Consider the following 16,178-nt stretch of genomic DNA (forward strand, 5'->3'; position numbering starts at 1 on the left):
TGATTATATTCTTAGGATAATTCCTGGAAGTAGAATGTTTCAATAGAAAGTTATGGATGTTTTTAAGGCTCTTGGTACAAACAGTAGAAAAAAGCCCCAAGAAAAGCGGAATAACCCATACACACTCATTGTACTCAAGCATTATTATCATAATTTTTACCTTTGCAATTTGATTAGTGACATATCATATTTTGCTGGGGTTTTTTTTAATTATTATTTTTCGTTTGATTTTCCTTGAGGCAGACTCTTATTTATTGATTCTGTATTTCTTCTTCAAGTGATCTCATTTTTCTCTTGGAATGTGACTGTTTTGTTATTGATATATAAATTCACCTCATGCAATAAAGATAGTTGCCCTTTTGTCATTCTATTTGTTGCAAATGTCTCCCAATTTGTTTGACTTGGTTTTGTTCATAATATTTTGGTTTGCAGAAACTTTTAACTTTTGTACCATCAAATCTAATGGTGTCTCGGGACCAGCAGTTAGCGTAATGGCTATGTTGCTGGACTCCCATGTAGTCGACCGCAGTTCAAGTCCTGGACCCAGCGGCTTAAACTCACGTCGGGCATGTGTGTGTGCATGCCCAAGATTCCGAGAGGGGAATGGAGGAGAAGGGATTGTGGCGTGGCCATCCCCCCTGGGGGGTGATTTCTCGCTTTCTCTCTGTCTCTCTCTTTCTGGTGAGCGCACGCGCCCTATAGCAAAAACTTCTCCAAAAAAAAAAAAAAATCTAATGGTGTCTCTATTGCATAAACTAATTTAAATGGAAAGAATTTACAGGAGGATAACTTAGAAATTTAAATAGACACTCTGCAGTAATCAGGGCAGCTCTGAGGTCCTTTGGAAATAAAACTAATCTCAATATTACCAAGCCTCTAAATCTGTTTTTCTGCTTCTTCTCTAATCTCTTGCAGTCCCTATTTGGCCTCATATTCTCTTACTAGCAGCTTTCTCCTTATTGATAACCTTCTAGCTTTTATATCGGGTAGAAAATTTCAGAGAAAAGACTGATTGGCCCAGCCTTCCAACAGGTTCACCTCCAGACCAATCATTGATGCCAAGAAAGTTAAGTACTTTGATTCACCGGATAAAAGACATATCAAAATGAGAAGAGAGCAACTGACCCAAGGGAGAAAGTTGGGTAGGGCACTGAGCAGACAAAGGAAAACAAAATAGAAACAAAAATAAATGCCCATTACAAGTTTCTCCTTAGTATTTTTTTTACTAGTTTGATACTTTATTTTAAAAAATGTATTTATTTATTTCTTCCATGAGCAAGAGAGAAAAAGAAGAGTGAGAAGGAGAGGCACCTCCAAATGTGTCTTTCATAAAGCTATGTCCCCCAGTTTAGCTAGCCAGATCATGGACAGGCACGAATCCAGTGTATTCAGGGAAGTCTCAAGATTTAAACCCAGAGCCTTCCCATGTGGTTCAGCCCCACAGAGCAATATGCTATTGCTTCATCACCATGTAGCCCTGATGTTTTTTCCTTTATCCTGAAATTAATAAATTTTTCTTCTGGGTTTTTGTTTGTTTTTACATTTATCGTTGTTTCTGGGTTAGCCATCTCCAGTATAAAGTTCAGGCCTCCACGTCTTCGTGTGTGGTCTAGTGTTCCCTTCACCTCTAACACACACATGCTCCCTTTCTTCAATTAATTCTGCATCCCATCACAAAAGTAATTTTCCCCAAACCCCGTATTCATCTCTTTCACTTTAATCTACACAAGCCCTTGGTGTAGCCGCCCTGCCTGGCCCATTTATCACAAATGTGATGAGTGCTCACTAAGCGGGATCACAGCGATCTGTTATTTCACACAGCCATCATTATTCTGCTTGCAGATATACTTTCCATTATACAGAGAGGAAATTGAGGTTTAAGACATTAAGTCACTAAGTAACATCTTGTTCATATGTAGAGGAGCTGGAACTTAAACTCCATTCTGCCAGACTTCTTACACAAGAAATCGACCAACCCACAGTAAGCCAACCTCAGAGCAGTCTCTAAACGTCTTAGTCTCTTCAAATTTCCAGGCTTTGTTTTTCTTATTATCAATATGAATCCTTCACTCCAATCAAATGTAACTATTCACCTTCCAATCCTGCCACCACTACTCAATCAATAATTTCATGAATAAAGACAATACCGACGATAGAATTTCGAGATTATACATTGCTAGCACATATGCAGATCACCTCCTAACGAACATACAGAGCGAATTTACCACTAAATTACACTATATGGTGTTTATTGATGTACCTGAATAATAATTCAAAGCAGCTAAAGAGACAGAACATTTATTTTAGCGGACTTTTTAATCCATTACAATTCACTTCTAGTAGCAGTTACAATATTATTTAATAAATAGGAGTTCCTGGAAGAAAAAATGTTTTTGGAAAATGTGCAGTAATCATCGGAAAGACTGTTTTATATGGGAGGGGGTGGAGCATCTGTTTCAACTGATGTTGTTTTGCAAATTGCACAAAACTTTGGAGATGATAAATGTTTACAATTTGCATCCACATTGTTACTAACACAATAGTCTGTTAAATCCCTTACCAGGAATATGAGCAGACCACAGGCTATCCACATTATTTATCAAGGGGGAAAAACATTATTCACAAATTTTAATTGCTCCTGTGACACCAACAGTCTGAAAATGAAACATAAAAATGTCGCCTTGGGGAAGTTTTGCTATGCAATGACTTTAGTGCAAACCTGACCAGAGGGACCGATATCTCTATCACAATTACACAAGGACTTGAATAAAATAACTTAATGGTTTCAACCTAAGACCTGGTGGGCAGTTGCCATATTTTAGAACTCATTCTATGCACTGTAAACTCAACAACTCTTACACACAGCCCAGAATACAGAAGTCAGATACTGAATTATATGGAAAGTGTATATTATGCTCACCCTAAATAGGGATTTTTCCAGTTCAAGGTTCAAATATTTTGGAAGGAAAATAATGCTTCTATATCCCCCCTTACCTGGAGAAATTAACCCTCTACTATGAAATGAACATAGAATTTGTTTCCAACAATTAAATTACAGTAAAATATAAATAATTAATCTTGAGAAAAATTTTTAAGAAAAAAATTAATGTTCAGGAGGAAAAAAGGAAGTATTAGAAGGGGGTTTTACTTTGTTGTTTTGTTTTTCCAACTAAGCGTCATTCACCTTCCCTCAAGGACCTGAGCCCTGAGGGAGAACTTTTAGCAGAGAGATGTACAATTAGACACTCAGGGTTAAAGAAAGGAGCCAACAGGCTCTCAAGAATATTAGACTGCCCTTCCTTCACCAGAGCTAAGATTTCAGAGGGCTGTAAAGGAGAATAGCAGTAAAGATGGTGAAAATACCAAATCAGAGAAGAGAACTTTGGATTCGAGCTCCAACAAAGTCCTATTGCAAAACTCTTGAAACCCTAGAAATATTTATCCCAGACTCACTCAGTATGCATCCTCCCCATTGATGGCCCCACCCTCCCCATCAGTGGCCACACCATTGGTCAGGTTGTGCAGGTCAAAATCCTTGGAGTCAGTTGGCACTGTTCTATTATTTTTTTTTATAATATGTCCCAAATCCTGCTGCTTACCACTCTGATTCCATACACTCTTACAGTCCGTTCTTAATGCCTCGTTAACATGGCTTCTTTGCTTTAAATTCAGGATAGTCTTTTCATTTCACCCAGAATAAAGCCAAAGTACCTTAAAAGGCTTACAAATCTCTACATGATCTGCTCCCATATTAGTCTTTGCCCTGGATGTGTTGCTCTTCCTGAAAACACTCTTCCACCAAATATCTACTTAACTAACCCCTTAACCTCCAAAATCTTTCCTCAGATATCGCATGTGCAATTAGGCCTACCCCAGCATCATGTTCAAAACAGCACCTTGCCCCAAGCTTCTGAGTCAATACCTTCTTTTAAAATATGTTTATTCGGTGCATAGTTTTTTCATAGCAGTCATTTTCCATAATGTTTTGAAGACTCCTGTATTTACTTAAAACAGCACCTGGGACATAGTAGAAGCTGCAATATAATAAATACTTATCTGTTAGATAAATATATGACTCCATCGTCTATCTGTTAAGAACGAGACATAGAGAGGAAAAGTGGTTTGTCAAGCTTAAAAATAGCACACCCCCGGGCATAATGGTTATGTTGTTGGACTCCCACGTTGTTGACCACGGTTAGAGTCCTAGACCCGGCGGCATATAACTCACACTGGGTACATGTGTGTGCATGCCCAAAATTCAGAGAGGAGAATAGAGAAGAGATTGCAGCTTGGTGATCCCCACCCACCCCCCACCCCTGAGAGTGATTTATCTCTTTCTGTCTCTCCAGAGAGTGTACGTGCCCTATAACAAAAATCTCTCTCTATATATAAAACCAATCCAATTATTTCTCTATCTCATTCCCTCACTTCAGTTTTTTGTATGTCACTTTCCTTTTCCTGCATACATCACTTTCTTTTTCCTGTACATAAATATCTCTCTACCATGAGGCTACCTGGAGTTCCTTAGAAGTCATTCTAGGGACTGCCCAATTGAAATCGCTCTTCATTCAATTAAACTGCTAAAATTTGGTTTGCCTAGGGGTTGGCAGGTGCTGTGGTGGTTAAAAGCACTGGACTCCCACATGGCCAACCCACAGTTCACATCCTGGACCTGGTGGCTTGCTTTCTCCCCTTCCCCCTCTCGGTCTCTCCCTGGTCAAATTTTTAAAAACAATAATAAAGTTAAATAAAATAATTCTTTAAAAATATGTTGGTTTGTCTTAAATTTTATTTTTACAATATATATTGGATTACTGGAAAAGTCATGATGTGCTTTCCAGTGACCCAATATTATTAAGAATTCCTTTTTAACCTTATAAAAACATTTTTCTTAGCCCCTCTATCAACAAATATTTATTTAGTCCAGATTAATTTCAATATTTTTCTCATTCAACTTTTTATAACCTACATTTCATTTACTTCTTGCTTTTCTAGTTTTTTTAAATTAATTTTTGCTGTTTTTGTATATTTTCTGTTACATATCAGAGCTTATCCCAATATTTAAATGGGTTTAGCTCTTTAGCCAATTACATTTTTTCTACTTTTCCCAACTTTTCGGTTGCTTTTCCTGACAGTATTTTTTGTAATAACTTCTATACTGAGCCTTTTAAATCAGCTCCTTAAAAGTTTTGAGATCTTTTGTGGGTTTTTTTTTTTTTTTTTTTCCATGTGGGTTTTTTTTTTTTTTTTTTTTAAGTTATTTAGAAACCTAAACTTCTTTACTGAGAATGCCTTTGCCTTCGGATTCTCAACTAAGTTTCTATTTATAGTATGTCTTTCTTTTTTTCTTGTCTAAATGCTCCGAGGAAAACTCCCAGTACGATGTCAAATAAGAGTTGAAAGAGTGGTCATCCTTATTTTGTTTCAGATCTTTAGGAGAAAACATTCAGTCTTTCACCATTAACTAATGCTAAATGTAGATATTTTTTGTAGATGTTCTTTATCAAGTTAAGGACATTTTATCCTATCTCTAGTTTTGACTTTATTTTTCTTTTCTCTATTTTGTCAGAGGGCACATGCACTCACCAGAGAGAGAGAGGGAAAGGAAGAAAATATCCCCAGTGGAGCATGGTCACACTGTAATCCTTTCTCCTCCATTTGCCTCCTATTGGGATTTGGGACCTGTATGCACACATGTGTTTTCACATGTGTTTTTCAAGCTATTGGAGCTGGGATTCAAACTGCACAGTCAGCCGTGTGGGATCTGCACCTTTAATCACTAGTCATCCAGTCAGCCCATTCTGAGAGTTTTATCATGAATGGGTGTTGGATTTTATGATACGATTTTTCTGCATTAATTGATTGAGTCTTTATACTGTTGTTATAGTAAGTTATATTGATTCATTTTAACTGAGATATAATTCACATGCAATATCATTCACCCATTTAAAGTATACAGTTCCACAGTGGTAGTGTCCTAGTCTCTTAATACAGTACTGGATTTGATTTGACAATATTTTGTTGAGATTTTTGTACCTATGTTCATGAGAGAATTTCGTTAGTAGTTCTATTGTTTTGTATTGTCTTGTCTGGTTTTAGTATCTGTGTTGGCCTCATATTACGGGAATTACGCTGACTTCTTTATTTTCTGCAAGAAATTATGTAAGTATTTAGTAGAATTCTCCAGCAAAACCTGGAATTTCTTCCTTGGGAGTCTTTCAATTAAGAATTCAGTTTCATTATCAGTTACTAGTATTCAGATTGTTTATTTCATCTTGGTTGAATTTTGGTAATTAGTTGTTTTCAAGGATTTGGTCCATTTCTTCCAAGTTTTCAAATTTACAAACAGAGTTGCATGTAGTGTCCTCCTTTCATCCTTGTAACGCTGCAGAATCTGTAGTGATCATCTATTTCATTGCTGATATTGGTAGTTTGTATCTTTTCTCCTATTTTTGTTAGACCTACTAAAGGTTTACCAATTTTAAATTTTTAAAGAACCAGTTTCTTGTATTGATTTCATCTACTGTTTTCCTGTTTTCAATTTAATTGAGCTCTGCTCTCTTTATTAGCTCCTTCCTCTTGTTTGTTTGGTTTGTTCTGCTCTTCTTTTTCCAGTTGTTTCAGGGAGAAACACATTATCGATTTGGGTCCTTTCTTTTTTCCTAATAACAATTAGTGTCATAAATTTCTAGCTATGTTTTGGCTGTGTCCCACAAATTTTATATGGTATATATTCACTTTCATTCATATAAATGTACTTTTTTAAGAATCATTTTATAATTTTTATTTATTTAAATTTGACCAGAGAGGGAAAAGAGAGAGAGAGAGAAAGTGAGAAAGAAAGTGAGAAAGCAAGCCACCAGGTCCAGGACTTGAACCGCGGTTGGCTATGTGGAAGTCCAGCACCCTTAACCACCCACCACACCACCTGCTGGGCCCCAAAATGTACTTTTTTTAATAGTCAAAGGATCCATGTGCTCACTAAAAGAAGGGGGAGAGGAGAGGGGAAAAGCACACCCTCCAGTGGGCACAGTCACACTACGATCCTCTCTCCTCCATTTCTTTATCTTGTAGAGATTTAGGACATACATGCACATGTTTTCAAGTCACTAGGGCAAGACTCAAACCACATCGGTCATTAGGATCTGGCTTCCTAAGTCACTAGACAACAGAACCAGCCCCAGATCAAAGTATTTGGGGAATATATGCACTTGTTTTTTCAAGAGCAGGACTCAACCAGCATCAGCTGTGTCAGATCTGGCTCCTAAAACACTAGGCCACTGGGCAGTCCCAAATCAATTACTTTTTTTTCTTTTTTTTTAGTTTCCCTTGAGACATCTCATTGATTCATGAGCTATTTATAAGTGTGTTGTGTAATTTCCACATATTTATACTTTTTTTTTTGTTTTCTTTCTGTTGTGATTTCTAATTCAATTTTATTCATGGTCAGAATACACACTCTATGTAATTTCAATTCTTCTAAATTTGTTCAGATTTGTTTTTCAACCCAGAATATGATCTATGTATACAAATGTTTCATGAGTACTTGAAAAAATGTATTCTTCTGTTGTTCAGTGAAATAATCTATAAATATCAATTAGATCCTGTTGGCCAACGGTGTTACTCAGTTCTATTTGTTGTGGGTTTTTGTTTTTGTTGGCTTTCTGTTTAATAATAGTTCTATTAAGTACTATAAGGGGGTGTTAAAGTCCTCAACTACAACTGTGGCTTTGTCTATTTCTGACTTTAACTTTATTATATTTTTGTCTTTATTGTTTTCCACATATTCTGAAGCTCTGTTGCTCAGTACAGTTATGATTGCTGATTCTATCTCCATAGAATGATCCTTATCTGAAGAAGTATATTTATTATCTGGCTCTGAGATTTAAAATGAGACAATTCCAAGAAATTGTGACCATAACAAATACATAGTACAAATTAAATATCAGTAACATGTAAGCCAGAGTTTTGTTTTCTGTTTTTTGGGTTTTTTTTTTTTTTTTTTTTTTTTGGTTCTTAGTGAAAAATTTTTAAAGCAGTTTTAAGTTCACAGCAAAACTGAATAGAAAGTACACAGAATTCCCACATACCCCCTTGCCCCACATACGTGTAGCTACCCCCACTATAAACATCCTGCCCCTCACAGAGGTGTACTTGTTAAGATCCGAAAATCTCCATTGACACATCATCACCCAAGGTCCATCGTGTACAATAGGACTCATTCTTGGTGGTGTACATTTTATGAGTTTCAACAGATCTATAATGACATGTATCCACTGTTATAGTACCATAAAGAGTAGTTTCACTGCCCTAAAATTCCTTCTGTCCAATTTGGCTACAAACTCAGGGGTTACCACAATCCCTTTCTCAGGTGTAAAAGGTTCCTAGAGTGGCTTACAGAATCCATAAAAGTACTTTTTTATTCCATTTCTGCTTTATTTTGCCATAAAAAGTGGGTCCTTGGCCTGGTGAATCTAAGGCAGCTGAGTCTCACATGGCTGACCATGCAGTTCAAATCCAGAACCCAGTGGCTTAAAAAACATACTGGGCACATATGTGTGTGTGCCCAAACTTCTGAAAGAGAGAGAGAGATGGAGGATAAGAGATTGCAGCATGACCGTTCCCCATGGGGAGGTTCTTTCTTCTCTCCCTCGCTCTCTCTCTCTCTCTGGCAAACACATGTGCCTTCTAACATAAATAAATACATAAATAAAATTTTAAAATAAAGGGTACAAATGTACAATCAGATGAAGAGGTACATAAGGAAGTCTAGAAGGCTCCTACCCTCAGGAGCTTCTGTCCCTGTAGACTTGAGATACACTACTTTCAGCATGCATACATTCACCCATCAGGAAGCTCTCCAAACCCATCATTTATGGGTTTCTATGGAGCTTTTATTACACAGACATGATTATTTATTAATTCAATCTCCAGCCTCCCTTTCCTCCCTAGAAGTTGGGGGGGGGGGAAGGGGGTAGTGCCAAAAGTTCAAAACTTCTTCTATTTTTTTAAGAGATTTTTTCTATAGGGCATGTGTGCTCACCAGAGAGACAGAGAGACAGAAAGCGAGAAATCAACCCCCGGGAGGATGGCCATGCCACAGTCCCTTCTCTTCCATTCTCCTCCTAGGATTTTATGCATGCACACACACGTGCCTGGCGTGAGTTTCAAGCCACTGGGTCTGTGACTCAAACTGCAATTGTCCAAGTGGGAGTCCAGCGCCTTAACCACTACAACACCTGCTGGCCCTGAAAGTTCAGAACTTATAATCAAGGTTCAATCTTTCCAGTGATTAGCCATCTTGAAGGTATTTATTTGTTTGTTATTGCCAAAGGGCATGTGCTCTTGCCAGAGAGAGAGAGAGTGAAAGAGAAAGGTGAAGGAAAGTACCCTCCAGTAGCGCACAGACATACTGCAATCCTTGTTCCTCCATTTCTCCATCTGATCAGGATTTGGGATACTCAGGCACAGGCACCCAGCATGTTTTTCAAGCCACCAGGACCAGGATTTTAACTAAGGTGGGCTATGTGGGATTCTGACCCCTATGCACAGCACTTAACCTCCACACTACAGGACTGCCCCTTTAGAGACTATTTAGATGCACCTATCACTCATGAAATTCCAAGAGATTTCCTGTGTGTCATGCACTGGGGGATGAGACCAAATATTATAATGAATGATGTTCTTATCACCACTGTTACTCACTGTTATAAGAGTTTTAGAGGCTCAGGGCCAGGAATCAGGGATAAAGACCAATAATTATGAGAAGGCCTCAGAAAAAGTTCATGGAAATCAGTTTCTGGGTCATGGCAGAGTAGGCTTTCTCATGGAGACGGGAAAGTCTGGCCTACAGTAATGCTCACGGAGACCCACAAAGTAGACCTGGGCCTCAGGCTCCCAGAAAAAGAAAAGAAGAAAAAGGTGGTCAAAAAAAAAAAAAAAAAACAGAGACTCAATATTCAGTTTTACAAAATGATAATTATTTCTCTGACAGCTCTCCTATAAGAACCACATCCCTCTCTAAGAATGTGGTCTAAGGCCAGGCATCTGAGATATCTCTAATGAAGAAGAAAAGAAGAAGAAAGAGGAAGAGGAGGGCCACAGCACCATTAATGAGGAGCCTCCAGAATCTGAGACAACATTGCATGCCCAATGGGCAGAGAAGTTACCCAGCCCCAGGAAGCAGTCCCTTGGTCACTCTGAATTCCTTGGTAGGAAGAAGACAAAGAGGAAGACCTTGTTAACTCTGGCTGTGTCCCACGGGTCAGAGATGAAGACCTCCCCAGGCTGCAGACAGAGTAAGGAGGTGACTAGAGTTGGCAAGAAGCTCAAAAACCACAAGGAAAAAAAGACCAAGGACACTGCAGCCTTTTCAATCTGGGACCTTGGTTCTGTGAAGTTGAGGATGCTCTGTACGGTTGCTTGTGGGGAAGGAGGGTGAGGAGCAGATAGCCTTGGGGCAGAAATGGAAGCACCGTAGTCCCAGGGAATACAGGAAGAAGGAGGGGGAGGAGGGAGAGGAGGAGGAGAAGGAAAAGGAGAAGGAGGAGGAGGAGAAGGAGGAGGAGAAGGAGAAGAAGAAAAGAAGAAGAACGAGGAGGAGGAAGAAGGAAGAAAGAAGAAGAAGAGGAGGAGGAGGAGGAGGAAGGAAGAACAACAACAATAACAACTACCAGAAAGGAGACACTGTCCTGAGCCACTCCAAACTCTCCAGGTCCATGGAGAGCAGCCCTAGGAAGGTTAGCAAAAAAGTAGCTGGTCAAGCTACTTTTTTGAGGCTCCAAAGTACATCCTGATAAGAGATGTCCTGAAGGCCCCAGCCAAGAAGAAACTGAAGCCCAAGATAAAGGAGGAGCAGCAAGGCATTGAGGAGCTGGCTCTGAAAAGGAAGAAAAAAGAGAGAGAAGAGAGTGAGGCAGCGGGCGTCCCTTGGGAGACACAGACCTAGAAGTGGTGTTGAAAAAGAAAGGCAACATGGATGAGGCGCACATAGAATAGGTGAGGCGAAAGGTCTAGCAAGAAGAGATCAATCGTGAGTCAAGCAAAACAGAAGTTTCTGAAACTAGGAAGTGGAGGGGAACCCAGTCTGGCCAACGGGATATTGTTGATTTTGAAAGCAAGAAACAGAAACTGAAATTTGTCAAACTTATGGGTGGCTTTAAAAACCTCTCCCCGTCATCCAGTCACCCCCCTGGCATGGGTGGATGGTCTAACATAGCCCTCAGCAAGAAGGCCACCAACAGCCTGCATCAGAACCTGCAGCAGGACCACAACTGCACCATGAGATGGTAGCACAACCATGGAGCTGGCCTCTGCTTCCCCACTGTCCCCAACAAAATCTTTGTATTGACAGGAACACTTCTAGGTCAATCAAGTTGTAAGATTAAACCCTAGTGTTTGCCCTGCCTCAAAATAAAGTTCATGGGAAAATGGAATTAAAGTATGGTTATTTTGGTGTAAAAACAATTTTAATCCACAGCTTTTTCATAATACACATTTTCCATGAACTGTTTGAAGACCTCCTTATATTTCTTATGAGGAGGTCTAAAGATATAGAAAGACAGATGGATTTAAGAATTGAAAAGTATAACCCACAGGTTCCTAATCTTTGGCTATGTAATTAAAGGCAAAATCAATACTGTCTGCCACACTTCTGTCAAAAGAACTGAGTAGGGGCAGCAGGTGGCATTGGTGGTTAAGGGCACTGGACTCCCACATGGCCAACCGTGGTCGAGTCTCAGAACTGGTGGCTTGTTTTCTCTCTCTCTCTCTCTCTCTCTCTCTCTCTCTCTCTCTTTGTCTCTCCCTCCCTCCCTCTCTCCCTCCCTCTTCAGTCAAATTAAAATAAATAAATAAGTTAAATAAAATAATTATTAAAAAAAAAAAGAACTGAGTAAATAGTGGTGCTATATATTATCAAGCTGAAGGGCAGTGCTGGGGTGGTGCAGTGATTAAGAATAGTACATCTGGAGTCGAATCCCATGAGACTGACCCTAGTTTGAATTCTAGCCCCAGTGGATCAAAAAACAAGCTGGGCACCTGTGCATGCATGCCCAAAATCACAATGGATGCAGAAATGGAGGAAAAGGGCTAGAGGCATGACTGTGCCCCACTGGGGTTGCTTTCTCCCTCTCTCTCTCTCTTTCTGTTTTTCCCTCTGGCAATTAAACGAAACAACAACAAAAGTAATATTAAGCTTATAAGCAAATTTTCACTGAGAAATTTCCAGTTTGGGAAGCTGAGTTTAAATAGAGGCTAAATTTGAATGGTTATATATATCCATAAAACAGTGGGATTTAGGGGTCTGAATTCAGTACGAATGGCAATGGTGATCTAGAATTTGCCAACAAGTTACCAGAAACATTAGAAATAGATAGAACTTTCAGGTAGAGTGTGTGGGGAAAGCAGAAAACAGGCCTGAGATGGCCTGGTAGGAACTCAGAGCTTGCAAAGGAGATTGAAGCATGGCTGTGGAAGTAGGAAGAGAAACAGAAGAATGTAGTCTTAAGGAAATCAATAATGTCAAGCAGTCAGTAGTGTCAAGTCCTGCCTTGGAAAGGTTAAACTGTACAAGGATAAAAGGTGTACACTGGGTTTAATGAGAAGGTGAGAATACTGTACTTTCAGGGAGGTAACAACGCCAGGGCTATGTTGCAGTGTGTGGGAAAGAAAGAGTGCAGACAGCAGACTGGAGAAGTTGACTTTGAGTGGAGGGGTGGTGACAAGGCGGGGATGTGCTGTCAAGGAAGAGTTTCCATTAACATAGGAGAGATTTGACCATGTTCATGTGACAATTTTAAGAACTTGAAAGAGTGGTACCAGAGTATAGAAGGCCTAAAAGTCAAGGCAGGAGACTGTTTTGAGGTAATGAGGATTCATTTCAGATAAGAAAATGACATATTCATGGTCCAGCATAGGAAGATGTCTTGAAGCTGGCTCCTACTCCTTCCAGGAAATAGCCTACCCTAAAGTAATTAGTTCTGCCTTAAAATGAAGCACATGCTTAGTTTTGGCTTCTAGGTGAGAGAGTTTCAGCAGACCCTTTGACCACACTTCTTGTGGCAGTATTTACGGCCTCACTTTGAAGTTGCTAATTATCTCAGGGGGTTTTTTGGTTGTTGTTTTGAGGCTTTTGCCAGAGGTACATGCACTTATCGGAGAGACAGAGAGGAATGAAGAGAGGAAAAGTTACAAATCATGTCCAGGGAGGATGGCCATGCTACAGTCCCTTCTCCTCCATCCTTCTCCTGGGATTTATGGCATTCATGCTCATACACACATACCCAGTATGATTTTCCAGCTACCACATGTGGGACTCAAACCATAGTGAGTCATGGGGGAGCCGAGTGCCTTAACCACCAGGCCTCTCAATTTTCTTACTAGGACAAGTATCTTGTTAAGTTTTGTTTAGTTTGCAACAATTCAACCTTAATATTACAGTTAAATAGATTTTTTTTGAAAAACTAGGTAATTGCTTTGATATTTGACAGAGAGTAGCCAATTCTATAGGTTTTCTGCCCTAACAGTCTTTAAAAAAAAAAATTATCACTTTCCTATGAGAGACAGAGACAGACTGAGAGAGGGAAGGAGTTAGCAGGGTCTTACCATGCCGTCATTCTTATCTCAGCCTTCCAGTCAGCCAGGGTCACGGTCATGTGCGGGTACACCTAGAGTGTTCAGGACAGCCCAGGATCAAAAGCCAGTCTTCCCATATGGTTTAGTATTGCCCAGCAGCAACCTACCATCCGTGCCACAGCAACAAGCCTGCACTAAAACTGTTACAGCAACCCCAGTATACCAGTGCCATAAACACCAGCCTAGAAATAAAGCAGAAATCCTATTCAGGTGGGTGTTGTGTGGTTGAAGGAGGGTGGAAAGCACTGGGTTATATGAGATTTAACTGTAACAAGCCCAGTCATATATCTAGAGAAAAGTAAATCTCAAAGTTGCTTCATAAACAAGATTTAATGCAAGACAAATAAATGTAGACCCAAATGGAAGGTCTACAATCTTCAATATCTCCTGCCTTGTTCATAAATCACAATATTGATCGAATATAAATTAATGTATGAATGTATATATTTGTGTATGGGAACTTATGAAACCTCATTTATTACTTGCGAATGAAACAGAAAGCAATTTTTATATTACCAACACCTAAACTAAACCATTTAGCATTTTTTAAAGTTTATTTACTTACTTTATGAGAGAGAGAGATACCCACAAGAGAGTCACCCCATGTCACATTCCACCTTCCAGCCTGCCAGCTAGCCAAGATCACAGGATCACTAGTCATTCTTATACTGAAATATCAGACTGCAAGCATTTTTATATATTCTATAAGCTAAGTGTTTAGTTACACAAGCTATCCACTGGCACGTTTAAAAATATTCAGTTATGAAATGTGCCCTTGGGCATATCTCAAAAAAGGTGTAGATGTCATAAATCAGTGAAAATTGTGCATTACTGGGAAGAAGGTCAGGAAGGAAAGGCCAGCTTTTCAGTAGAAAAGTTTTTTCAGTTTTCTTCTGTAAATTTAAAACGACCCTAGATCAGTTTTTCAACCATGACGGAGCTGCCATACAACCCACATAGGGCTTTTAAAAACATCCAAGTCCCCATTCTACACGTACTAAATCCAAATATCCAGAGTTTGACTCTCCTCACTCTGCATTGATCTATTTTTAAAAGCCCTTCTTGATTTTCACATAAAGCCAGGGTAGAGAATCACCCCTCTTCTGTAACAACTACTACAAATCAGTTGGTACAGAAACAGCGTACAGGGTTATATGAGGCCTAGGGAAACCTTGGAGTAAAAGGGAAGGTTTAGTTGGCTGAAATTCTCTAGGCCTTTGAACGGGCTCCGAGTAGGTTGAAGTAGGATTGTGCAAATGGCCTTACTAGGCACAAAATAGAGAGATGGAAGCCATACTTAACCTTTTTCGTATACTATTGCCTTTGTAACAGCCTACACAATTTAGAAAAGTAGGTAAAAAGTAAAATTGGCACTTAAGAAATATGCAGCAACAGGATAAAGTAAATACATTCAATATAGAAAGAGGCTCAAGTTAAAATATTGAGAGCTGGAGCTGCTAGCTGTTACTAAGTATTTGAAATGCGACTCGTTAGAAGCAATATTGCTAGTGTAAAATACATACAAATGGCAAGCACTTCCTAGGAAAAAAACTTCAGAACACATCATTTATTTCATATTGCTTATATGTCGCCAGATTTTTGACATATTGAACTAAGTATATATTAAAACTATGCTTCTACATTAGGATGGCACTAGAAACTTTAAAATGACAGTATGTCGCTCATATTATATCTCCATTGGACAATACTGGTGATTAACCTGGGAAAACTAGGTTAGTGGTGGTCAGCCTAAGAGAGAAGAGAGTAATAGGCTTCGTTTTTTAAAAACCACTTAAAAATCACATCTAGAAAAAATAACGCCCCTGCAAGATCACCTAGCAATCTTGTGGAAAATGTCTTTGAGGAGGAGACAAAAGAATTTTCTTTAAAGACCTAAAAAACTTAAGCGCAGAACCCCTAGGTTCCAGAACCTAAGCTCCACCTCACACGGGAATCCTAGCCAGCAAGGCGTAGGAGGGGCCAGCCCAGAAGGTGGAGCATTCCCGGGTCGGCCTAAGAGCCACGTGGCTCAGGAAACACCCCTGCGAGTGGATAGGACCATTCCCGGGCCCCTCCTGAGTCTCTTTAGGCCCTTACCCTGAAAGAGGCACTCTTTTCCTAAACCTGGGGGAACGTCTTCTCTAAAAGACCTGACCGAGGTGGGCTAGAAGGATACGGGTCGATGGGGGAGTGAGGAGGACGGAGGAGGGGCTGAGAGACCCAGGTGTGCACTTAAACTGCACGCGCCTGCGCGAAAACCTGGCTCAGCCCCTAGTTTCAGCCTCTCCTACAGTTGCTTCGTCCCATCTCCTTTACCCCGCCCTCGCTGGATACGTCACAAAGAATGACGTGTAAAGCGAACAATCACAGTCCCTCTCCTCGTGAGCCAGTAGAGAAAGGGAGGGGGGAAGAGGGAGGGGAGAGGAACGGACGAGGCAGACTTGAGGGCTGGCTCCTCCCGTCACCCAATCAGAGGGGAGGGGTAGGGCGGGGCCCACGAGGAGGGTGGGGGGTGGGGCTAGGGAAGAGAGTTAGAAGGCTAC

The 16,178-nt window shown here is 39.9% G+C and overlaps 1 protein-coding gene and 1 pseudogene across 1 annotated transcript in view; both read left to right on the top strand.

Moving 5' to 3' along the window:
- Positions 1-16,178, top strand: part of MEX3C (mex-3 RNA binding family member C) — a 62,238-nt gene that overhangs the window by 18,313 nt on the left and 27,747 nt on the right. The window lies entirely within an intron of this gene.
- Positions 9,856-11,381, top strand: LOC102493593 (lysine-rich nucleolar protein 1-like; annotated as a pseudogene).

Source organism: Tupaia chinensis, unplaced genomic scaffold (assembly GCF_000334495.1).
Source record: "Tupaia chinensis unplaced genomic scaffold, TupChi_1.0 Scaffold000594_1, whole genome shotgun sequence".
Lineage (NCBI taxonomy): Eukaryota > Metazoa > Chordata > Mammalia > Scandentia > Tupaiidae > Tupaia > Tupaia belangeri.